Raw genomic sequence first — 25,075 nt, 5'->3', positions numbered from 1 at the left:
GTTGGTTACCACTCTCCTTCCAAAGCCATTCAGTATTTGGTTATGCTCTCAGTTCTCCAATATACTGGTTATCTGGCTGACCTACATTACCCTGTGGGGCTCCATGGGATGCGCAGCCATGGAGCCCCCACGTCAAGGTTGGTCTGATAGCTGTTGCTGTGTCTTTATCACAAGGCCAATGTTGCTAGTTTCGGTTAGGACAATGCTTTCCCACAGTTGGGACTTTCCAGAGGAGTTGAGAATGTTGTAAACAACAAGATGGCGCCGAGGACCACGCGGTGAGCCTGCCTGCTGCGTGACACCTCATCTGATTGGCCCGAGGACGCGTGCACACTGCGTGAACAGACAGCGGATTGGAGTGTTCCGTGCATGGACTTGAGCCCGCTTGCAATTGGCCAGATTTTGTATATAAGCTGTGTGCTGAGGAAGGAGGGGGCTTTCCTGTCCACTCTCCTCCCTTCATTCTTTCTCTGTCACTGTTATTTTCTCATTAAAAGTCTACTGAAGACCGATAAGCTGCGAACAGTGTCGTTTCTTTGCGGGCAAGGGAGCGACAAGTGGTTCCATGACTCGGATTCGGACCACTTTCTACACGCAGGAATAGGTAAGGAACAAAAGGTAAGCGTGCATGTGCATGGAAATCCAGCTGGGGAAAGAATAGAAACCGCGGTTCCGTCGAAGAAAGACGGGGAAATTAAGCGCCAGAAAAAAGGGTAAAGGAATCCCTTAAAAGGCGGGAGTACAAAGTGTTCAGAAATGCCAGGAAATAGGCAGAAACTTCCTTTTTACCTCCAAATGGACAATACTCGGAAACTTCCTTTTTACCTCGAAATGGACAATACTCCGTCCACCACTAGGTTGCGCGTGCTGTTGAGCTGCTTGTTAAAAGCTGCAGGGAGGCTACAGTATGCGCATTCACTAGGGCCATTGCCAAGACGTCACCATGGTTTGTGGAAGGTGGCGAATTAGATGAGCAACAGTGGCAGAGAGTAGGGAGACAGTTGAGAGCAGCCGGAGAGCCGGCAGAAATACTTAGATTGTGGCAACTCATTGAACAGACACTTCAGGACCCCACTGAGAGCATAGGGCTTTTACTTGATGAAGGATGCGAGCTCCTAGAAAAGGTTCAGGAGGAGTCTCGGCATGATAGTCAGTCTAGTGACTGTGGTAGTCAGTGGGACAGGAAACAGACGGACAAAGGTCCCTGTAGGGATGAGCCACTGGATAAGACAAAGGAAAATTCAGTGAAGGACCATCCCCCATCAAGTGCACCCCTGCGCTCGAGGGGGCCATCTCATTTATATCCCAGTTTGACTAGGCTACCAAATTAGTCCTTAGAGGACGAACCGCCGCTGCGGTATTGTCCATTGACTCTCCCTAAATCGGCCCCTAGGAAAAAAAAAAAAAAAAAAGCTATAAAGACTCCATTACAGATACAGGGAATAGGGTTAAAAAAGGCGAGCCATAGAACGGTTCATTAATGCTATAAAAATAGTCCTTGGTTAGCAAAAGGAGTCATGAATGAGCAACATTGGGATTTGCTCAGAAAAGATTTAAATGTGCATTAAAAAAAAAAAAAAAAGCAAGCCATGACAAAGGCTGTGAAAACTTTGTTACAGATGTAGAGAATAGGGTTAAAGAAACAAACCGGAGAGCAGTTTATCAGTGCTGTTGAAACAATTAGTCCTTGGTTTGCTGAAGAGGGTGTTGTGGATAAGAAACACTGGGAGTAAAAAATATAGATCAGTGTACACTGAACAGCCCTCACCTTGCATTTAAATATTTCATTTGAAGTAAATGTTCTCTGTTATAAAGTTAATATTACTATGTGAAATGAGAAATTGTGGTGACAAAGTGTCCGGACTACCCATTCTGTTTTTGTTTTATGTACTAACTCTACCCCTATTATTGATAGGAATGCTTGAGCAGATTATGCTTGGTTTGCTTTACAAAAAAAAAAAAAAAAAGTAAGTCAAAATATGCCACAAGTAGTTAAGATTCCACACACCTGCAGAAATGTAATAATTACAGATAATAAGAGGCTAGTTCCCTCAGATATGTTTCAATTTATCCTTAAAACATATTGAATATTATTGTGTTTGATTGCTAAATGTAGATTTGTATAAAAATTTGTATTATATTCTTATGATGTATTAATTATGCCTATACCTTGGTGCAACTCTAGGGCCAAATGTAAGGACAGATTTTGGGATGGAGAGGCTTGTGTCTTTGTTTGGCTCTGATAGACAAGTAACTTCTCTGCCGGATGACCTTCTCCCGCTCCTTGGGAGCCTGGCCAGTTCCCGGGGAGGGGGATAAAGGAATGTTTTCTGATAAACAGGTGGGCATGCTTCATGTCTTGGCTCTCTGGCCAAGATCCGGGACGGGACGCACTGCTTGCCTAACATCTTGGCAATGAGCCACCCTTGTCCTTGGGGGCTTTAAGGGGGAGCCGGAGCAAGCCTCTGCTGCTGCTGTTCCATCCCAGGGGAACACGCAGTCATGCTGGACGTTGAATGTGCGGGTGATGACTACTAATGATGTTTAATTCTCAGTATGGATCCTTTTCTGGTGCTGTGTGAAGATTGCCTAGTAATGCCCATAGTACTGTAAATTCTACAAAACATAAGTACAACGCAGATATGGATCGATTGGCTATTGTGGCTGAGGTGTTCTGTAACAGTCCCTTTAATAAAAAATTAACAAAATAAATTAATTTAAAAAACAGAACATTCAGGACCTGCCACTCTGCTTGGTATGTCATTACAAAAATCAACAAGGAGGGCTATACCTGATAAATGAGGGTGCTATCAATGTGGGCAGCAGGGACATGTACAAATATTGTCCAAAAGTCAAACATCAGAAAAGCTCCTCCCTTCATTCTTTCTATGTCACTGTTATTTTCTCATTAAAAGTCTACTGAAGACCGATAAGCTGCGAACAGTGTCGTTCCTTTGCGGGCAAGGGAGCGACATTACCCACTCTGTCTGATCTTGCTCAAGGGCAATTAATTTGCAGGGCTATGTGTGCCCACATCCTAGCTACAAGTACCCACAACGTGTGTCTATGATCGTAGAGACCTTCCACGTAAACAGCATCAACAGCAACCTTGACAAATCCCATGATCACACCTACTGAATCTGCCACTCTGCCCAGTGAATGAGAGGTTTCCTTCTTTCTGTAACTGTCTAAGAGTCTTTCTAAGGAATAAGCTCTCATATTAAGGAGCTCCCTAGTAGTAATATGAAGTCTAGTGATAGACTCTTTATCATGTAAGACAGCTGCTTGAATGTCTACCATCCCTTAAGTTTATGCTCCAAGAGAAAAATGACAAACAACAAATATCAAACAAATCTGGTTGTGGATAAACATTGTCAGTCATAGCACTGTCATGTTAGTGGTACCTAGTCTCTCCATTGCTCTGTCATTTCCAAGCAACATATTCAATATACTGCTTCCCTCCTGGTACACTTAGGGTCCTGGGGCCTTTAGTTAGTCTTGTTGTCCAGTCACTAATGGTGTCTTGTGTAGTTATTGCTACAGTACTACTGAGTGATGGAGGATAAGGAACATGGATACTGCAAATTATTGGGTATTCTTTAAAGTGAAAGTAATTATCTAACATATTTGAATGATGATGGGATCTCCTAACATCTTGCATAAGTCTGTTGTGACTGAATGGTAGTTCCTGCATCCACACAGTAATTAGAGATCATTAGAATCCATGGTAAAGTGCAACAATCAATGGGGAGTGCCAACTGTTAAATCAACAACGGGAATCACTGGGTACATGCTCCCCACGTAGGATCTCTGTCCTTAATGTGTTTTGCTATGAAACTTAAAAACAACATTGCTAGTCGAACAATACCCTATACCTTGTGTGGTTGTGTGAGTACAGCCTGTTGAAATCCTTGCTTAGTATATACTAAGTTGATCTTCAGTATATGAAGGTAATTGAAAATGAAACTCGATGAAGGGCGGGATGAGAGAGGGAGTGGGAGAGGGGAGGGCCACAGGAGGGAGGGAGGTTGGGGGGGAGCCACAACAATACAAAAGTTACACTTTTATTCACATTTATTAAATAAAAAATAACTATATAACAAACTAAAAAAGAAAAATAAAGAACTTAGTACATTACCCTTTTAGTATTTTTTATGTTCTACTTAAAACTATTGGTTGAACTCTGTAATTAATACACAATTACTGTTAGGTGTTTAATTAATGCTATAATTAATACTCAAACAGTATTTTACATTTTTTGTTTCTGTGTGGGTGCAAACTGTTGAAATCTTTACTTAATATATGCTAAGTTGATCTTCTGTATATAAAGATAATTGAGAATGAATCTTGATGTGAATGGAAGCGGAGAGGGAGTGGGGGAGGGGAGTGTTGTGGGTGGGAAGGAAGTTATGGGGGGGAAGCTATTGTAATCCATAAGCTGTACTTTGGAAATTTATGTTAATTAAATAAAATAAAATATAAAAAAACAATCAATGGGATCTATTTGTCAGTCTCGTATTGGGGCCAAACCATGGTAGTTGTTACCCAGTTCTCCTCATTTCACATTGTTATGCCATTTCACAGATATCTCATGGAACCATTTAACCATTGGTCTCTGGCTCACAGGGGGTGTGTGTGGAAACATATCAGCTACAATTACATGTCCATTTTGCATGCTAGTTCAACAGGCTATAATGGTTACCAACCTGGTGCAAGATGAGTCAGCATGATTGTAACAGTTGTTCTGTTTTGTAGGTGCCTTTATTATGTCCATCTATATGAGTGAAAAATTTTTGTCTTCTTCACAATGGATTTTTTCAAAAATAGAGTTTATTTCAACAGAAGGGTATCTTTTTAAATCAATCAGTTTTCTACAATTCCCTTGATTATATGAGAAGATCATTGACCATGAAGATATAGCACAGGAAAGAATTGTGCATAGCTGGTACAGTCAACTGTGTCACCATCAGCACTGCTCATTGAAGTGTTTTGCCTAATATTCAGTCAGTAACAAAGCAGCTACCTTAGGGTTGTGTAAAAGCCACATACCAATGGACACTGACAATTTTAGTTAGCTTGATCAATCAATAAACAACACCTTATAAGAATATCTTCTCCCAACATGATTCTCAACAAGTGATCAGATAACTGCAGCCAGAGATGGTACTTCCAGGATGTGGACTATCTGTTAATGCAAGTGTATAAGCTCTGGGCCCCACATGGATTGAAGGAAATGTGTTACATTTGTTCTGCATTATTGATTAGGTTAGTATAACTGTTTTACATAGGAAGATTGAGTCTCATCAACAACATGGATTTATGGGTAATATCTGTTTTTGTCTCCATTTGTGTATAACAGGCCAGGATGTTTACTCAAAGGTGGAGGACAAAGTTGAGGCCCAGAGCCCCACTGGGTGTTGAATACAGGTATCAGTGTCTTCTGCCATAGATTTCATTAGGTATGAGTGAGTTTTCTTGAGGCATGCAGTTGTAAAGAATAAAGGGACTTTATAGACCTTACAGGCAGGGCTTTACTAACTGAGCATTTCATGTCTTCCAGAGAATGCATGTGTTTTGGGTCTCCCTCAAACATGAAGTTTTCCGTGTGACCTTACCAGGGTTGTCTCTCTATAGATTCTGGATATTAGCCCTTTATCAGTTTCATAGTTTGCAAATGTTCTCTCTCATTGTGTCAGTTGCATCTTCTTTTTCCCCAAGGTTCTCTAGTAATTGATGGCATCAGGTAGTAGATTTAGGTCCTTGGTCCTTAGGACATTCCTAACATGTTTCTGGAGAAATTTTATAGCACCCTTCCAAAGACACAATCAAATCATCTGGACTGAAAGAGGTTTGGAGGTAGGGATTTCTACATCTGGACATTCTGTTTCCCTTCTAAAAATAATGAAATTCTATTTTTATTTCAGTTTACATTTCTCTTAATTAGTTTTCTATCCAATACTATAGATACTATTGTATTACCTGTATGCACTTTTATATGTAAGTTGTGGTATATGATGAATTATTCCATTATATAATCCATCTTCTATAGTGTTGATTACATTTGCAGTTGAGATATGTGTATATTTATATTAATTTTAGAAACAGATTGGGGCTGGCACCGTGGCTCATTTGGTTAATCCTCCACCTGCGACCCCAGCATTATTCTAGTCCTGGCTGCTTCTCTTCCAGGCCAGCTCTCTGCTGTGGCCTGGGAAGGCAGTGGGGGATGGCCCAAGCACTTGGGCCCCTGCACCACATAAGAGATCAGGAGGAAGCTGCTGTTTCCTGGCTTCGGATCGGCACAGCTCCAGACATAGCGGCCATTTGAGGGGTGAACCGATGGAAGGAAGACCTTCCTCTTTGTCTCTCTCACTGTCTACAACTCTACCTGTCAAATAAATGAAAAGAAAGAAAGAAACAGCTTGTGAATTTGAAGGAAAGAAATATCTGCTTAGAATATGATTGAGACTGAAATTAATGTATAGATCAACTTGGAGGAATTTATATATTAATAGTATTGAGTCACACAATTAATGAAAATTTTATCAAATCCTCACCAGCATTTGTTGTTTGTTGATTAATGTATGAGAGCCATTCTAACTGGGATGATGTGAATCCTCATTGTGATTCTGAGCTTTTTTTTTTAGCTTTTATTTAATGAATATAAAATTCCCCTGGCATGATTTTAACTCCACCATTTGGGGCAACTCCTATTGAGCATGTCCCAAATTGTACATCTCCTCCCTCTCTTATTCCCACTCTTATATTTAACAGGGATCACATTTCAGTTAAAATTTAAACACCTAAGAATAATTGTGTGTTAATTACAGAGTTCAACAATAGTACTAGAACAAAACAAAGAGAAAATACTAAAATGGATAAAGTATTACATTGTACATCAATAGTCAGGACAAAGAGCTGATCAAGTCACTGTTTCTCATAGTGTCCATTTCACTTCAAAAGTTTCCCCTTTGGTGTTCAGTTAGTTGTCGCTGATCAGGGAGAACATGTGATATTTGTCCCTTTGGGACTGGCTTAATTCACTGAGCATAATGTTTTCTAGATTCTTCCATCTTGTTGCAAATGACCGGATTTCATTGTTTTTGACTGCTGTATAGTATTCTATAGAGTACATATCCCATAATTTCTTTATCCAGTCTACTGTTGATGGGCATCCTTTTGCCGTTGGTTCACCATCCAATGGACGCCATGGCTGCGCTGTGCTGGCCCACCACACTGATCCAAAGGCAGGAGCCAGGTGTTTCTCCTGGTCTCCCATGTGGGTGCAGGGCCAAAGCACTTGGGCCATCCTCCACTGCACTCCCGGGCCACAGCAGAGATCTGGCCTGGAAGAGGGGCAAGCGGGACAGAATCCAGCACCCCGACCGGGACCAGAACCCAGTGTGCCGGCACCGCTAGGAGCAGGATTAGCCTGTTGAGCCGCGGAAAGGTGGCATGTACCAATACCATCTCACTAGTCCAAGTAATCAATTTCAGTTCACAATTGATCACACTGAGAGGTCTAAGAGTCAAAGGGATCACACAAACAAGACTAGTGTCTGCTAATACTAGCTGATAGAATCAAAAAGGGAGAAAATGATCCAACATGGGAAGCGAGATACACAGTAGACTCAGAATGGCAGATGTCCTGAACAGCACTCTGGCCTCAGAATCAGCCCTTAAGGCATTCGGATCTGGCTGAAGAGCCCATGAGAGTATTTTAGGCATGGAAAGCCAAGACACCATGAAAAAAAAAAAAAAAAAAAAAAAAAAAAAAAAAAAAAAAAAGAAGACCTAAATGGAAGATCTCTGCGAGTGAGATTCAGTGGAAAGAACGGGGCCATCAAAGAAGGAGGTACCTTTCTCTGAAGGGAGGAGAGAACTTCCACTTTGACTATGACCCTGTCGGTATAAGATCGAAGTTGGCAACTCGTGACTAGAGCCTAGTCATAAACAAGAGTGTCAAATTGTTAAGTCAACAACAGGAGTCACTGTGTACTTACTTCTCATGTGAGATCTGTCCTTAATGTGTTGTCCAATGTGAAGTAATGCTATAACTAGTACTGAAACAGTATTTTTCACTTTATGTTTCTGTGTGGGTGCAAACTGATGAAATCTTTACTTAATATATATGAATTGATCTTCTGTATATAAAGATAATTGAAAATGAATCTTGATGTGAATGGAATGGGAGAGGGAGCGGGAGATGGGAGGGGTGTGAGTGGGAGGGAAATTATGGGGGGGAGCCATTGTAATCCATTAACTGTACTTTAAAAATTTATATTTTCTAACTAAAAAAATGAAAGAAAAAAAGAATATAAATTTCGAAAGTACAGCTTATGAGTTACAATGTCTTTCCCCCCCCATAACTTCCATCCCACCCATGACCCTCCCCTCCCCGCTCCCTCTCCCCTTCCATTCACATCAAGATTCATTCTCAACTATCTTTATATACCTAAGATCAACTTAGCGTATATTAAGTAAAGATTTCAACAGTTTACACCCACACAGAAATACAAAGTGTAAAATACTGTGAGTACTATATATAGCATTAAATCACACTGTACAGCACATTTAGGACAGAGATCCTACATGAGGAGTAGGTGCACAGTGACTCCTGTTGTAGACTTAACAAATTGACACTCTTGTTTATGGCATCAGTAATCACCCTAGGCTCTTGTCATGAGTTGCCAAGGCTATGGAGGCCTTTTGATTTTGCTGACTCCAATCTTATTTAGACAAGTTCATAGTCAAAGTGGAAGTTCTCTCCTCCCTTCAGAAAAAGGTACCTCCTCCTTTGATGACCTGTTCTTTCCACTGGGATCTCACTCAGAGATCTTTCATATAGTTTTTTTTTTTTTTTTTCCCCAGAGTGTCTTGGCTTTCCATGCCTTAAATACTCCCATGGGCTCTTTAGCCAGATCTGAATGCCTGAAGGGCTGATTCTGAGGCCAGAGTGCCGTTTAGGACATCTGCCATTCTATGAGTCTGCTGTGTATCCTTCTTCCCATCATTCTCTCCTTTTTTGATTCTATCAGTTAGTATTAGCAGACACCAGTCTTGTTTATGTGATCCCTTTTACTCTTAGTTCTATCTTTATGATCAATTATGAACAGAAATTGATCTCTTGGACTAGTGAGATGGTGTTGGTACTTGACACCTTGATGAGATTGACTTGGAATCCCCTGGCACATTTCTATCGCTACCATTGGGGCATTTGGGGCAAGTCCATTTGAGCATGTCCCAAATTGTACATCTCCTCCCTCTCTTATTCCCACTCTTATATTTAACAGGGATCACTTTTCAGTTAAATTTCAATAGTTAAGAATAATTGTGTGTTAATTACAGAGTTCAACCAATAGTATTAAGTAGGACAAAAAAATACTAGGAGGGATAAAGTACTAAGTTGTTCATCAACAGTCAGGACAAGGGCTGATCAAGTCACTGTTTCTCAAAGTGTCCATTTCACTTCAACAGGTTTCCTTTTTGTTTTTTATATGTCTTTTGTGCATTCGAGTTTCCTCTCTTGAAAAATGCCTGTCAAAGTCATTTGCCATTTCTTACTGAGGATGTGGGTAAAAGGTACTCTAATCCACTATTGGTGGGATTGTGTACTGGTGCAGCCTTTGTTGAAGACAGTTGGAAATAACTCAGAAGTATAAAGATAGATCTACCATATGACCCAGTAACCCCATTCCTAGGAATTTTCCAACCAACATGAAATCAGTATATTAAAGTATTATTTGTACCCCCAAGTTTATTGCAACTCAATTCACAATAGCTCAATTTTGGAATCAACTCAGATGTCCAGCAACTGATGACTGGATAAAGAAATTATGGTTTATATATAAATATAAATACAAATATAAATATTATGGAATGCTGCTAAGTTGTAAAAATAAATGAAATTTGTACTTTACAACGAAATGGATGCAACTGGAAATCATTATACTTAGTGAAATAAGCCAGTCCCGGTGGCCGCCACTGTGGCATAGTGGGTAAAGCCACTTCCTGCAGTGCCCACATCCCATATGGGTACCAGTTCAAGTCCCAGCTGCTCCACTTCCGATCCAGCTCTCTGCTATGGCCTGGGAAAGAAGAAGATGGCCCAAGTGCTTGGGCCCTTGCACTCATGTGGGGTGACCTGTTGGAAGCACCTGGCTCCTGCCTTCATATCAGCGCAGCTCTGGCCGTTGTGGTCAACTGGGGTGTGAACCAGCAGAACCTTTATCTCTCTCTGCCTCTCCTTCTCTCTGTGTGTAACTCTGACTTTCAAATAAATGAATAAATCTTTAAAATAAAGAAATAAGCCAGTCCCCAAAAAGATAGATACTATATGCTTTCCCTGATCTGTGGTAATTAATAGAGTATTACTAGAGTATTTAAAATATAATGTATTAGAGTAAAATTGGCATTCTGAGATCTGATAATTGTTTACAGCCCTTGTCTCTACTGTTGAGGAACAGTGTTTTTTCCTCAAAGTATTTTTGGAATTCTTCACTTAGTGTAGAGTTAATCTTATGAATATAAGGCAAACTAAAAATAGATCTTTGTAAAAATTAAGAGTTGGAATAGGACAAGGAAGAAGAAGGGTAGTAGTATGGATAGGAGAGAGGGTAGGGTGGGAAGTTTCACTGTATTCAAAAATTCGTGTGTATCAAATACATTAAATTTGTATACCTGAAATAAAGTTTTTAAAATTTAAAAAAGAAAGAAGGAAAAAGAATTATTTTACCCAAATGTACAGAAATTCTTAATATTTCATTAGTTAAATAATTTCTAAATCTTTCAACAATTGCTTTAATTTAGAGAGATCACCAGATTATAGGTATATGCTCTTCAAACTCCTAGCAACCAAGATGTTTAAAGAATCAGGTTTTTCATATGCCTAATTCTAGGGAATTGTCTGTTCTTGGTATCCCATTTATTAACAGCCCAAAGTATGTCTAATTTATCCTAAAGTGTCTTGCCAATCCTCAGGAAGCAGAAGTCACCCGTCCTCCTCAGTGAGCCATACCAGGTGAGAAGTTGTTACTTCCATTGTGTCATTGATTATCTCAGTGACATGTTTACTAAAGCAAATTTGTTTTAATAGATGATCAGGCTGTGCTGAATGACACATTTTTACCCTGCCTGTGTCCAAATTTAAAAGTAATATCCAGGTATTTAAGAATTCCCAAATGCTGGTATACTCATCTCGAATAGGTCATAACAGTCAATAACACTGGGATGCGAGAAGACAGAAGGAATTTATAAAATAAATAAAAAAGATTATGGGAAGTATCAATTCCCAAATTTCCCTAGGGAATAACAGGTAATTCATAAATTGAATTTGATATTGGTTGGTGCATGGATAATTTATATGCATGTCTCTGAATGCCCTACACTGCTTGTGTTCCTCCTTTGGTCAGCAATAGAATGACTATCATGTTCTTTTGGAAATTTTGATAATGAAAAACTAAGCCCTTGCCGGTCTGGGTCTATGTGCTCATGGCTGTTACATTGTTTTCTGAGGGTGTGGAGTTATTGTAAGAAAACAAGAGCAACAAAAACAACAGACCTCCTAAGATAGGGCTTAACACTAAAATGTTATGTATAATGCAGATAAATGAGTCATGACTCTTAAGATCATTCTGTATATGAGAGTGTGGGGTCACAGATGGGGTAGCGCTGTGGTTCAGTAGCACAGGCATCCCATGTGGGCGCTGATTCTAGTCCCAGTTGCTCCTCTTCCATTCCAGCTCTCTGCTTTGTCTGGGAAAGCAGTAGAAGATGGCCCAGACGCTTGGGCCCCTGACCCTTGTAGGAAACCTGGAGGAAGCTCCTGGTTCCTGGCTTTGGATCGCCGAAGTCCCGGCCTTTGCAGCCATTTGGGGAGTGAACCAGCTGATGGAAGTCCTTTCTCTCTGTCTCTCCCTCTCAGTGTCTAACTCTTTCTCTCAAATAAATAAAATATTGAAAAAAAAAAAAAGAGGCAGGTTGGGCAGACTAAATAGATAATAAGGCAACAAATATCAAGTCACAGAGGAAGCTCTGAAGTTGGAGAGGATAGTTTTGCTGAATTTCTCTGAGTATAATTAATAGTATATTGTGGCCCATATGTTTCTTCTCCCCAATCTCCAACTGTTTCAGTGAAAGCATAGCAGTCAATGCAATGGTTTGAGAAAGCAGGATCTTAATTAGATTTAGATGAAGTCAAGAGTGAGAATGAATGTGGGGATACAGATAACTCTTTCATATGCTGATACCTTGGTTTGCGTAAATTCCCAGAAGTGGGATTGCTGGATAATATTGTAGGTCTATACTCAAATATCTGAGGTATCTGCACATTATCTTTCATAATGGCTGCACCAGTTTACATTCGCATTAACAGAGGGTTAAGGTACCTTTTTCCCTATATCCTCGTTGGCATTTGTTGTTTGTTGAATTCTGTAGAAGAGCCATTCTACCTGGGATGAAGTGAATCCTAATTGTGAGTTTCACTTGCATTTCATTGGTGGCTAGTGATCCTGAGATATTTGTCATCTGTCTGTTGGCCACTTAAATTTCTTCTCTTAAAAAATGCCTGCTCAATCCCTGTATCATTTCTTATCTTGGTTGTTTGTTTTGTTGTTGACTTTCTTGAATTGTTTACATAAACTGTGGATATTAACCCTTTATCATTTGCATAGTTTGCGAATATTTTCTCCCATTGTGTCAGTCACCTCTTCACTTTGCTTAGTGTTTCTTTTGTGGTGCAGAATCTTTTCAACTGGATGTTTTTACATTTGTCAATTTTGGCTTTGTTTACCTGTGTTTCTGGAGTCTTTTCCATGAAGTCGTTGCCTATGCCAATGTCTTGCAGAGTTTCCCCAATGTTCTCTAGTAATTTGATGGTATTGAGTCATAGATTTAGGCATTGATCCATTTTGAGTGTATTTTTGTATAAGATATAAGGTATGAGTCTTGTTTAATACTCCTGCATGTGGAGAACCAGTTTTCCGAACACATTTATTGAAGAGACTGTCCTTACTCCAGGGCTTGATTTTAGTTCCTTCGTCAAACATAAGTTAGTTGTAGATGCATGGATTGATTTCTGGATTTCTGGAGTGTCTATTCTGTTCCATTGTTCTATAACTCTGTTTTTGTGCTGGTTCCAAGAAGTTTTGATTATAGCTGCCTGGTAGTATGTCTTGAAATCTGGTAATGTTATGCCTCCGGCTTTGTTTTTGTTTTATAAGATTTCTTTAGCTATTATAGCTCAATTAAAAATGGCTAAGGTATGTAATCAACCCAGATGTGTATCAACTAAGATTGCATAAATAAATTATTGTATATATACACTATGTAATATTACTCAAAAAGAAAAAAAGAAAAAAAAAGAACTGAAATCCTGTCTTTTGCAATAAAATGGACGCAACTGGAAACTATTAACTTAATGAAATAAGACAGTCTCAAAAAGACAGATATCATATGTTTGCCTTGATTTGGAATAAATCATAGAGTACCTAAAATTTAATGTATTGGAATGAAATGGACAGTTGAGGATTGTTTATAGCCTTTGTCTTTGCTGTTTAGGCACAGTGTTTTTGTTTTTGTTTTTTTCTTCATACAATTTGTTGAGCTCTTTATGTATGGTAGGGTTAACCATACAATTATTCAGTAAACTGAAAATAGATTTTTGTAAAATCTAATAGTGGGAGCAGGAGAGGGAAGAGGAAGAAGTATTGGACTGTGGGAGGGAGAGAGCATAGGGTGGGAAGTATCACCATTTTCCTAAGTCTGTATAAATGAATTACATGAAAACTGTATAATTTAAGTACTTTTTTTTAAAAAAAATGAGTGAGGATGGAAATCCCAGGAATGGATTAATGTCATCATAACAAGGGAAAAAGACAGGAGCATAATCTCCCCTGGATGTGAAGACAGTGGCCTGCAAGCAGGGGTGTGCCACTACCAGACTCCAGATATGCCTGTACCTTGATCTTGGGCTTTCAGTCTCCAGAACTGTGTGAAAAAGGCATTTGTTGTTTATGCCACTCTACGATATTTCTCTGCCTGAAATGACTAAGACATGAGCTAAGCGTTTATATTCCTGCATTGCCTTGTTTAGGGAAGTGGTTGTGCAACGCAGTTTCTTTTAACTGGGAATGACCAGACGATGTTCTCTGACAGCTATCAGCAAACAGCACTGCGGGAGGATGCACTGTACTATATGGTTCAACACCATAGCATCCAGTATTTTGAAATCAGGATTTTATGAACTTCTATATCATCTTTGGGTGCCTTTTTTGGGTATTTTTTTCAGAAAAATGAAAATGAAAATGTGACCTTTAGCAGCTTCACTTAATGCAAATATTGTTGATCAATAAAAAGTGAAACCATCAACATCCAGTCAATAAAGAACTTTAAAAAATTTGAAATATTCTTTTCCAAAGTAATACATGTTCATTAAACCACTTCTTGTACTAGAACTAGTAAGTCAATATTTCACCATTTAAAAAAGAATGTAATCCTGAGGAAGTTTTCAGGTTTATATATGATCATTTTACTCATATGGCCAATGCATTTCACTTACTTTCATTGATAATAGAACAAAGTACACTTCTTTCTTGTGGCACTCAAGGCACTTTGCAATACGATTCCAGATTTTATCTCTCCACATTTACCTATTCATAGAATGTGCACATGTAATCCAATTGTCACTTAAGTCAAGATCTTCAGATTTCCACATTTTTTATTATTATTCTTTCAATTTGTATGCTTCCTGAGTGGCTTCTATATTCTGTTTTCTGATTCTACAGGTTTTAAAATTCTTCAGGGATCAGATCGTGTTGCATCTTTGCCTTTTTTTAGGATTTTGTTTTTTTGATTTTTAAAAAATCACAAACATTTTACTTCACTTTATATTTAAAATTAAATGTAATTGGTAAATAGTAGCTAATTTTATTTGAGAATAAAAAAGTACTGTTACTATTTTTAATATCAAATACTACCAATATTTTATAACTTTGCATATATAAAGGAATCTATACATTTAATATAATATTGAATACTCATTTTCTGTAGGGATATATTAATATTATTACAATATTTGACACTTGCTTGTACTTGATACTGCACTATGAATTTCCCATCTTTCCTAGGTATAGATTTTTCAGAGGAATAAACACATTTCTTCAAAAAATAACGTGCCGTCTTCCATGCTTTCCTAATTTTAGATTTAGAAGAATTACCATGCAAAGAAATATCACAGGGCAGAACATATGTGTTTTTATGTTAAGCAAAATATATTCAAATTCTGCTTCAACCACTTAGGGCCAGGTGAACAGTGAAATTTATGAATTTCTCCTTAGATCAGCTAATGGTTATGACAATAAAGTGCTTACAGTGTTAGAGAGATAAATTTAAGTACACTCAGCAAAATCATTTGCTGCAAAAGCCCTCTCCAAATTACTTGAAAATATTCATTTTAAGCAGTGCATAACTTTGAAATAGTGCTTGAGTCTAATAATAAAATCTTATTTTTATAATCTTCTATAAAAATCTTTCATATAACAATACTTTTGATTAAGAAATCCATGTGTTAATAATCAGTTACCATCCCTAAAAATGAGTTGTTAAGAAACTTTTCAAAAGATAACACAGTTTGCGCAACACAGACCTAAATAACTCAATTTCAAACCCAATCTGTCAATCTGTGCATTATCAGTGTCAGTGTGCACTTTCCAATACAGGCATTCCTTCTACAGCGGTCATTGCCAACATCCTTTTTCATGGCTGCTGACTAATTGCAACACCAGTAAGAACTGAAATTTCTTCACAATAATTTCCAGCTATAATCCTAGTTTGGTTTGTGAGAACCACACAGAATAATAATATTATTTGTTTGCAGTGAATGAGATAATATTTCAAGAACTATTTTGTTCCTTTTTTCTGAAGATTTATTTATTTAGTTTGAAAATCGGAGTTACACACACACACACACACACGAGAGAGAGAGAGAGAGAGACAGAGAGACAGAGAGAGAGAGAGTTCTTCCATCCATCCACTGGTTCACTCTCTCCAATTGGCTGTAAAGGCCAGAACAGTGCGGATCTGAAGCCAGGAGCCAGGAGCTTCCTCCAGGTCTTCCAATGTTGGTGCAAGGGCCCAAAAGCTTGGGCCATCTTCTACTGCTTTCCCAGGCCATAGCAGAGAGCTAGAGTGGAAGTGTTGCTGCAGGGTCTTGAACCAGTGCCCATATGGGATGGCAGCACTGCAGGAGGTGATTTTACCTGCAACACCACAGCCCCACACCCCCTTTTCCTTTTATATTACTCCACAATTTGGTAGAAATCCTTGTTTGAATAACTATCCAAAATGAATTTTATTCACTGAAACTTCAGATTCTCTTAGCATACATACTGCTGATGACTAGAACATAAGTAAATGCTCTCCTTGGTGAGGTTCTCATCATCATTAATATCAAATGTACTTTTCTATTTCAGATGTGAATATATTGTTATGAAAGTGTAGGTGGAAAGCTTACTTTCATAAAAATGATCTGTATTAAGTTTAAATTAGATGATATTAAAAAATACTGTGCCTTTTCACTGTTGGAATCATCATGCCCAAAATGTGTTTAAAAATTGGATAAAAGCTTATATTTTCATTATCAGTTGTCCCTGTATAGGAGCTAGGAATGATTTTAAATTGGTATTACTGTTTTTTTTCTTTGCTCTCACCATATGTATGTATGCAATATGTATGTGATGTATTATATCACAAATCAAAGCATTTCAAAATCTGCTACAGAACATGCTGTTGAGGAAAGAAAGAAGACACGGACTACAAAAATTTGCCTTCTGGACTAGGACTTGAACATGGGAAAGTTCATTTTGAGTGGAGTTCATTATGCTTCATAAACAGTAGGTTTTGTGTGAAATTGTGTTAAAATAAAATGTATCTGTGATTAGTCATTCTGCACAACTTCAGAGTTTCACTCAACAAGCCTAATCATAACTGGTGTCATTGCTTTATTTTCCAAAAAAGAAAAAAATATTTTTATTTATTTTTACTTGAAATCCAGAGAGGCATTTCATCCAATGAATCATTTTCCAAATACCTGCAATGGTCAGAACAGGAGCAGGCTGAACCCAAAAGCTGTGAAGTCAACCTGAGTCTCTGACATGGATGACAGGAAGCCAGCTACTTAACCAATCAATTTTGGCCTCCAAGGGTGTACATTAACAGGAAGTTGAAAGAAGAGACGGAACCTAGACTTCAATCCAAAACTTTGATGTGAGATATGCTAATCTCAAGCAGCTGAACTATCTTCTGCTCATACCACAACTTTCATCTTTGAAAATAAATCATGTTGTTACTGGAATACCTTCTTTCCAATGAGTAGTTATATAATTTTAATAGTCTCAGTCTGTAATTTAAAAAAAAAAAATTCCCCCAGAAAGATTTTATTTAAGATATACAAACTTCATGTATATCATAAATACAAATTTAGAAACACAGTGATTCTTCCCACCCCATACTCCCTCCCACTAACACTCCCACCCTTCTTCCTCCTCCTTATCTTATCCCATTCTTATTTTTCACTAAGATGTATTTTCAATTAACTTTATACACATAAGATCAACCCTACACTAAGTACAGAGTTCAACAAATAGTCTGAAAAAGAAAAAAATTGTCCTCAACAGTCGACACAAGGACAGCTCAAAGTCCTCCCATCGCAAAGTGTCAATTTAACTTCTATAGATTACATTTCAGGTATTCTATTAGTTATCAGAGATCAGGGAGAACACAGCATTTGCTTTTGGGGATTGGCTTATTTCACTAAGTATAATGGTTTCCAAATGTTGAACCATCTCTGCAAACCAGTATAATATTTCAATATTAAAAAAAGTACTGCTAAAAAGAACGTCTTATACAGAAAGTAGAATAATAATGGTAATTAAAAAGCTAGCAAGGACAACACTAAGAGCCAGGGTGAAATATGTAAATGATGTTATGGAACAGTACATCATAGCTTTTTTTTTTTTTTTTTTTGACAGGCAGAGTTACACAGTGAGAGAGAGAGACAGAGAGAAAGCTCTTCCTTCCGTTGGTTCACCCACCAAATGACCGCTGTGGCCGGCACGCAGCGCCAATCCGAAGCCAGGAGCCAGGTGCTTCCTACTGGTCTCCCATGGGGTGCAGGGCCCAAGCACTTGGGCCATCCTCCACTGCACTCCCGGGCACAGCAGAGAGCTGGCCTGGAAGAGGAGCAACCAGGACAGAATCTGGCGTCCCAACCGGGACTAGAACCCGGGGAGCTGGCGCCGCAGGCGGAGGATTAGCCAAGTGAGCCACGGCTCTGGCCTCATCATAGCTTTTCAAATAAAATTCTTAATTAATGGCAGATATGAGCTTACAGTAGAGCAAATCTCTCTGTCTCTTAGTGAGGAAGGAATACTTCTGGAAGTAATTAGGTCCAGGTATAGGAAGGACAAATAGAAGTAATAATTGACTTAATACTAAAGTTCTTTAAGTGTGACAGTTAAGTACTCAAGGGAGAGGTATATGTGGATGGTAAATTATTTTAGTTTCCTTAAATTTATGGTGCCTAGTCTTCATCAAATTCCTACTCTCACTTGTCAGTTTATTAGCTTATTTAGCAACTATAAATCAAAGTTGTTTCAGCTGCTATACATACTTAGCTTCTCAAATTCCCTTTGAAATCAGCTTGATCATATTGCTTTTTCTTCAGAAACCAGTTTACAAATCCCCATGTTCATTTCACTTAAAAACAGTCCTGTTCTTTTATTTCTGAACACTCTGAAATATCAAAATAAAAAGGATCAGAGTAATTCAAGATTCTGGATTACATTAAATTCTTTTTTTAAAGATTTATTTTATTTATTGGAAATATAGAGTTACAGGAGAGGTAGAACCAGAGAGAGAGAAAGAGAGAGAGAGAGAGAGAGTTCTTCTAACGGCTGATTCACTACCCAAATGGGCAGGACTGAGCTGATCCCAAGCCAGGAGCCTGAAGCTTCTCTTGGGTCTCACATGCAGGTGCAGAGGCCCAAGGACTTGGGCCATTTTCCAATGCTTTCCCAGGCAATAGCAGAGAGTTGGATTGGAAGTGGAGCAGCCGGGACACGAAACGGCACCCATGTGGGATACTGGTGCTGCAGGCCAGGGATTTACCTGCTACACCACAGCAACAGCCCCTACATTAAATTCTGAAAGCATTCATAACTGGATTGTGAAGAGTTAATTTTAAACAAAGAACACATAAGTACAATGTTCGAATTTTAAAGAAATTTTGTTGGAGTATTTGAATTTTTATAGCAATTAATAGAAGAGAAAGAGGGAAGTTATATAAAATTTTAAATAATTTCAAGTTATTTGTCATAACTATGAAATGTTGATTGTTTATCCTATACAAAAATAAAACCAATTGTTAGAAAAATGAAATATATTTTGTGTAATATCATATATTTTAGGTAATCCTGAATTTCAAACATTGTAGTCCAAATGAAGTCCAAAGTAAATGAAATTCAGATTCATTGATCATCTGGAGGACTCAAAGAGACGTGGATGTGAAAACAATTACAAAGCAGCCAGTGCTATGGCATAGCGGATGAAGCCTCCACCTGTAGTGCCAGCATCCCATATGGGCTCTGGTATGAGACCAGACTGTTCTACTTCCAATCCAGCTCTCTGCTATGGCCTGGGAAAGCAGTGGAAGATGGCCCAAGTCCTTGGGCCCCTGCACCCACATGGGAGACCTAGAAGAAGCTTCTGGCTCCTGGCTTGGGATCAGCTCAGCTCTGGCCTTTGCAGATATTTGGGGTTGAACCATCAGATGGAAGACCTCTCACTCTCTCTGGCCCTACATCTATGTAACTCTCCCTTTCAAATAAATAAATAAATCTTAAAAATAATGAAATGAGAAAAAAGATAGTTTGATAGGGAGCTATGAAAACAATGATCCATTAATATGAACGAAAGCTTTTTATTGTTTTTTGAATAGTAAAAAGAGATTAATTTTTCCTTTAGAGTAACTAATACATATAAGTATAGCAATATATAACTGGAAATAATACATAATAATTGACAAAGTGTGTGTACATTAAGATATACATAAAATAATTTATCATATTTCAACAGTTTTATATTATTACAATAAAAAATAATACATACTTGTTAATAATGCTTACAAATGCAGGTTTTATGCACTGGTTTTTATTTGATTATTATTTTGGTTCATTGTTGGGGGAAGGGAACCCCTGGAATTATAGAACGATTAGTTAAGAATAGTTAACATGCCTTACAAAATTTACTTTCATTGAAACCACTCAAAATATAGTTATCATAACTGAAATAAATTATCTGTTATATGGATTCAGAAAAGAGATATTTGATTTTCCCTTCCATATGCCAACTCAGCTGCTGAGATAGTAATACATTTTCCCTTTTTTTAATAAAAATTTATATTGAAAATAATATCTATGATTACATGATTCAAATCACTTAGACTACTTATGTTTATCATGTTTGTTTATAAAACTGGGACAATATTTAATAAAAATATATAGTAAATATTTGTATATGTACATATATTTTTATAGTACCAGTGATTATGTCTGTGCTGACATTTGAGCCATAGTCAAATTGGGCATCATGTCAAATGTTTGGTTTCTCATTTCAAACTGAGAGCCAGTTTACTGTCTTTTCTAAGACAGAATAGATGCTAAAACACACTTAAGCCTAGTTGTGTCAATGGCCATTCTCTTTGTGTGATACTTAATTTTATTATATTGGAGATGCTCTAAAGAAAATGTAAGATGGGAGATGATGTCTCAGGAATATATGCTTTAGAAGGACATATCAAATACAGAAGGGTGTAGGAAGTAGTTTGGAACTGATAGAGACCAGTTTTAATTATATTTGAAAAATAAGGAAAATATGGGGTTGATATGAATTAAATATGTATAAATAAATTTTGCTTTAATCTTTTATCAGTTAATCTGAGAATGAATCACTAGAAAAGCAATAGCAAATATACTTTGATTTCTATTAACTCATTTGAGTGAAATAAGTAAAAATTAAGTCTGACAGAAAAATCTAGAATCTGAGAATCCTTCAGTAGGTTGTACTTTCTTGTTTTGTGATTGTTAGATACAATTTCAACAGTCCTTTTAGGTAGTAGCACTGACTGAACACATTTTCTAGATCAAAAAGTGTTTTATAGGAGCTCAGATGCTCCTTTAGCTCTCAGATTTTAAAAACAATATATAGACACTAAGAACAGAGAAAGGAACGTCTACAAATCTTGTATCTATTTAAAACTGATTACAGACTGGCAATCTATAGAATTTATAAAGATCTATTAGATCTAATGATGCAATTAGTACTGGCTGGTGTCTGCACAAATAGGTCAAGTATATAGAGGATATTGAATCTCTTGTTAAATTGAATTGGATAAAATTCACTCTGGATAAAATTTCTTATGACCTTTGTGCTGAACCCTAAATTTTCTAGACTGGAAATTCACTGCCCATACTGATGAATTAATTGTTCATTTTATTTTTTCACTCAATATTTATGCTTCGACTAGGCACCCATTCAAATGGTCAACTAAGTATAACTTGACTCCTGTGGATTTGAATAAACAAAGAGCCATAATTTCTACTAAGTTAGACATCAGTATACTATGGAATAGGATTAAAAACTCAACATATATTTTAAGAAGAATCATATTGTCACAGAAATATATTATGCCCCAAATTTCCAGCTTGAGAGGCAGGTTATTGACTTACACATTTGCTATTTACCTATTAAAAGAAGAACTTTAAAAAAAAAGATTTATTTATTTATTTATTTGAATGTCAAAATTACAGAGAGAGAGAGAGAGAGAGAGAGAGAGAGAGGTCTTCCATCCGCTGGTTCACTCCCCAAATGGCCGCAATGGCCGGAGCTGCACCTATCTGAAGCCAGGAGCCAGGAGCTTCTTCCAGGTCTCCCACGCGGTTGCAGGGGCTCAAGGACTTGGGCCATCTTCTACGGCTTTCCCAGCCATAGCAGAGAGCTGGATCAGAAGAAGAGCAGCTGAGACTAGAACTGGCGCCCATATGGGATGCTGGTGCTTCAGGCCAGGGCGTTAACCTGCTGCGCCACAATGCTGGTCCAGGAGAACTTTTTATCATCACTGTTGTCCATTCTCATTACATTCAATGTTCAACAAATATTTACAGAGTGCACCAGTGTTCACGATGCCTTGGTTTTCTTTCATTTCTGGTTAGGACTAGAAAACGTTTTAAAGTTTCTTTGAAATCAGTTAGAGCCATGCGGTTAGCCCTAGTCAATTAAAGATGAAAAATATGAAAAATGTCATTTCTATTCAGAGGTGTAGAAACCCTAACCTTTGCTTTTGTTTCTAGCCCTCCAAATTATTTATTTTTGATTTTAGGAAAAATAAAAAGTCTTCAATGGGTACAGCCAATGTCACCAAATAAAGCAGAGTACACATTAAAAATAGTAGGACCTGTTGTATAAGTGAAAAATAAACTGGCTTTGTTAAATCACCAAAATATGGGGCATTCATGTAAGGCAATACAACTGGGAGCAATACTCTGGATCTGGCCTGCTCGGAAATTCAGTGGAGCACAAAGCAGTTAGACTCTTCCTCTAATGGAGCTTACATTTTAGAGGATTCCAGCATTTGTGGTGAATATCTTGGGAACAAATAAGTGGTTAGTAAAGCTGAACTATGATGAGCAGAAGAAAATAATGATGATGATTGGTAGAACAATGTCAAGATTCAATGATCTAATCATGTAATCCTGTAAACGTCTTAACTTACACTTCAAAAGAGACATTATAGATGTGAATAGATCAAGGATCTCAAGAATGGAGATCATTTTGGATAACTAGCAGAATTTAATTTAATCACAAGAATACTCATAAGAGTGCAGATGGGTCATAGCCAGCTTAGAGAGCGAAGTTCAGAGTGATGTAAATATAATAGTCAAAGATATGGACAGTCTCTAGAAGGCAGGAAAGTCAATGTCATTGATTCATTTCCAGATAAATGCAGTCTTGTATTCTTGTTTTAGAGTTCTGATCTTCAGAACTATGTGATAAAACATCTACATTATTTTAATCCACCATGTTTGTGACAAGTTGTAACAGTTAGAAAACTGAATACCTAAAAAGAAAACAGTACAACACCACATAACCTTACTGAACAATTTCTGACCTCCCCAAAGAAAGATTGTGTCGGTGGTAAACGTGTTGGTGGTAAATGGATAAAATGATTGGATTTTTTGTAAACAAAAGTAACAGTTCATCTACAACTCAGCTACAGTATGCTAATCCATACTCAGATATATTTCTTTGGAAGATTATCAAGCTTAGTCTAGTTTGTCTTGTTGGTACTTTGTCACTACCATTTACACCTTGAATTTCTTCTGTTTCCTCCAGCATCATCCTGAACTTGTACACAATGCTATTTTCCCAACTATTCAGTTTCATTGCAACTTCCAGACATAATTTTAGCAGTTGAATCACAATAGCTAAGATATGGAAGCAACTCAGATGCCTATTAACTGATGACTAGATAAAGAAATTGTGGTATACATACGCTGTGGAATACTCAACAACCACAAAAAAGAATGAAATAGTGTCTTTCACTACAAAATGTATGCTATTGGAGACCATCATGCTTAGGGAAATAAGCCAATCCCACAAAGACACATATCATAAGCTATCCCTGATTTGTGGTAATTAATATACAGAGTATAAAAATGTAATATATTTGAATGACATTAACATTTTGAGTTGTGGTTATTGCTTAAAATCCTCATCTATAATCTCAAAGAACAGTGATTTTTCTACTTAGTTCTTCTATAATTTTTTATTCAGTGGAGGGTTAGCTTGTGACTATAAAGTAAATTAAAAGTATGCTATTGCAAATATTAAGAGAAAAATAAGATAGGAGGAGGAAGAGGAGTGGTAGTGAGGAAGGGTATTGAGGGAAGTATCATGTTCTTAAAATCACATATATGAAATAAATATGTACCATTATATAAATAAAATATTTAAAACAGAACATCCTCCCTCCCCAAAACAGAAAACTTTAAAGAGTTTCACTTTTGAATATAAGGCCAAACATAACTAATATGTTCTAATATGTTTACAGATTACTCACTTTCCTATACTTCTGTGGCCTATTGTGAAAACTGTCATTGACATGGCAACTTTATGACAAATTAGGATTTGTCTTTGTTGATAAAAAATTTAGGTCCAAATTTACTGCCTTCTTAAATGAAATTGGGTGTCTTCTTAGGATTTTCTATAAAAAGGAATCATAGACTGGTTTGAAAAACAGAAAAGTAGTTCTCATAGTTCTGGGCACTGGATGCCTGACATCAGGATGCAAGCTGGTTAGGATTTTAGCGAAAGTTGTATTGTGAGTTACAGATAGCTGACCTTTCATTGTATAGGAGCATAGTATAAAGAAGCCAAGCACTTTCTCTCTCTTGCTCTCTCTCTCTCTCTTTTTAAAGGGGTACTAATCCAGTTGAAATATTTCCATACTCCTGGTTTATTTAACTTCCAATAGGATTCCCCAAGTACCACTGAATTGGGGATTATATTTCAATACTCAGACTATACAAAATTGAGAGGATGACTGTGCCTATATCTTGCAGGGTTTCTCTGATGTTCTCTAATAATTTGATGGTGTCAGGTCGTAGATTTAGATCTTAATCCATATTGAGTGGATTTTTGTGTAAGGTGTATGGTAGAGGTCTTGCTTCATGTTTCTGCATGTGGAAATCCAGTTTTCCCAGCACCATTTGTTGAATAAACTGTCCTTGCTACAGGAATTGGATTCAGATTCTTGAAAAAAAAATTAGTTGGCTGTAGATGTTTGGATTGATTTCTGGTATTTCTATTCTGTTCCATTGGTCTATCTATCTGTATCTGTACCAGTGCCATGCTTTTTTGATTATAATAGCCCTGTAGTATGTCTTGAAATCTGGTATTGTGATGCCTCAGGCATTGTTTTTGTTGTACAAGATTGCTTTAGCTATTTGAGGTCTCCTGTGTC

At 37.5% G+C, this 25,075-nt stretch overlaps 1 long non-coding RNA gene across 4 annotated transcripts in view; it reads left to right on the top strand.

Moving 5' to 3' along the window:
• The first annotated feature begins 222 nt into the window (after positions 1–222).
• LOC127482891 (uncharacterized) overlaps positions 223–25,075 on the top strand; it is a 165,179-nt gene continuing 140,326 nt past the window's right edge. For 2 of the 4 annotated variants that reach the window (XR_007908788.2, XR_011388381.1), the window contains exon 1: positions 223–618. This is a non-coding gene — a long non-coding RNA (uncharacterized lncRNA). The remainder of the gene's footprint in view (positions 619–25,075) is intronic. The other 2 variants (XR_007908789.2, XR_007908787.2) reach the window with 1 other exon arrangement.

The sequence above is a fragment of the Oryctolagus cuniculus genome, chromosome 4 (genome assembly GCF_964237555.1).
Source record: "Oryctolagus cuniculus chromosome 4, mOryCun1.1, whole genome shotgun sequence".
Lineage (NCBI taxonomy): Eukaryota > Metazoa > Chordata > Mammalia > Lagomorpha > Leporidae > Oryctolagus > Oryctolagus cuniculus.
The sequence above is the reverse complement of the archived record's forward strand: the minus strand, read 5'-3'. Positions and strand labels throughout refer to the sequence as shown.